The following is a 1,861-nucleotide window of genomic DNA, read 5'->3' on the forward strand; positions in this document are numbered from 1 at the left end:
TAGTTGTATGCTACATTAAAATATAGATAGTCAGTGACATACTTCTTTTGTGATAGCAAAGTTTATGGGTAAATATGCATTATGTTTAGTCACGATATATGGGTGAATATTTTTTACTTATTGGTACTAAAACTTTTGCTGCTTTAATTCTTCTTTAAAGAAACAAAAAAAAGACAATATCTATATAAGAAACATACATCAGTGCTTTCTCCATTACAAAAAGAAAAGCAATCCCAAAGTTCTACACATAGACCACTACATCAGAACCTCTCGGGTGGACAGAATTGGAATGTCATTAAGACACATTCTTCTCCATTGTTCTCCCATCCTGCCTGTGCAGGAGGTCTGATCTCTTATCTCTGCTATCTCCTTTCTCCTCTCAATGTAGACAGTTCTTATAATAATTTCACCAACATAAACAGGAAACAAAGTAGGAGTAGATAATAAAAGAAGAAATAAATTAGTATGCAGTGATGAAGCGGAATGGATTGTTGGAACATGCCTTCACACAGACAAATTTCAAATGTGTTATTGCTAGTGAAATAAGTAAGATTCAAAAGACTGTATACTGTTTTATTTTATTCCCTGACATTCAAGTAAAGGGAAAATTGTAAGAACATAAATATCAGTGATTACCATGGAGTGACAGGAGGAGGACATGTATAGTGTAGAATCTACAATGTATAGCAGGATAGAGAATTTTGGGAGGACAGAGGTGTCTTCTTTCTTTTGACTATGGTCATGGTTACACAATACTACATTTATGTCCAAACTCAGAACTCAAACTGGAAAAATGTAAATTTCATTCTGTGTAAATTTAAACAGAAAAAAAATGATTGGGGGCTATGTACTAAAATTAAAAATATACAAAGTTAGGGCCGGGGAGACAAATCAGTAAAGTGCTTGCTGTGCAAGCACAGGAATCCAAATATGATCCACAGAACCTATGTATGGAAAACACTGATATGGTGGTATGCTGGTAACTCAAGTGGCAGAGCCAAGGTGATCCCTGGGGCTCAGTTATAAGTCAGCTTAGCCTGGTTGGAGAGTTCCAGAATACTGAGGGATCCTATTTTGTTTTTTACGGAATGAAAAAGAAAAGTGAAAAACACTGGAGGCTGTCCTCTGGCTTCCATGCATGTCTTAGTTAGGGTTTTACTGCTGTGAACAGTCTCCATGACCAAGGCAATTCTTTTGAAGATAATACTTAACTGGAGCTGGTATACAGATTCAGAGATTCAGTCTATTATCATCAAAGTGGGAGCATAGCAACATCCAGGCAGACATGGTGTAGGAGGAGCTGAGAATTCTATAGCTTATTCCAAAGGGAAATTGTAGATTAGCTTTCAGGGAACTAGGATGAGATTCTTAAAGCCCATGCCCAAAATAACATACTCCCTCACACAAGGTCACACACTGTAATAATGACACTCCATTGCCCCCATAGGCTTATTTAAACATGTGTCTATGGGGGCAATACCTAGCCACAGAATAATAAAAAATACATTTAGTTCAACTTCCAAAGTCCCCGTAGTCTATAGCAGTCTTAACAGTGTTAAAAGCCTAAAGTTCAGAGTCTTTTCTGACATTCATCCTATCACTTAACTGTAATCCCCAAAGAAAGATAGAAACCAGATGGGCAAACTTCAAACTGCATCTCCATGTCTGATGCCAAATAAGTCTTGAGATTTTCAACTCCTTTTTTATCTTTGTTGACTGCAACAATCTTCCTTCTCTTGGGTTGGTTCTGAGAGACCAGACCAACTCCATCTTGGGTTCATACTCCATCTTAGAGAACCTGAGCTAAGGTTGAATTCAACCAACAAACTTACACTTAGTACTAGTTTGCAGGTCACTTCCT

The sequence above is a fragment of the Grammomys surdaster genome, unplaced genomic scaffold, assembly GCF_004785775.1.
Source record: "Grammomys surdaster isolate TR1022 unplaced genomic scaffold, NIH_TR_1.0 126546, whole genome shotgun sequence".
Lineage (NCBI taxonomy): Eukaryota > Metazoa > Chordata > Mammalia > Rodentia > Muridae > Grammomys > Grammomys surdaster.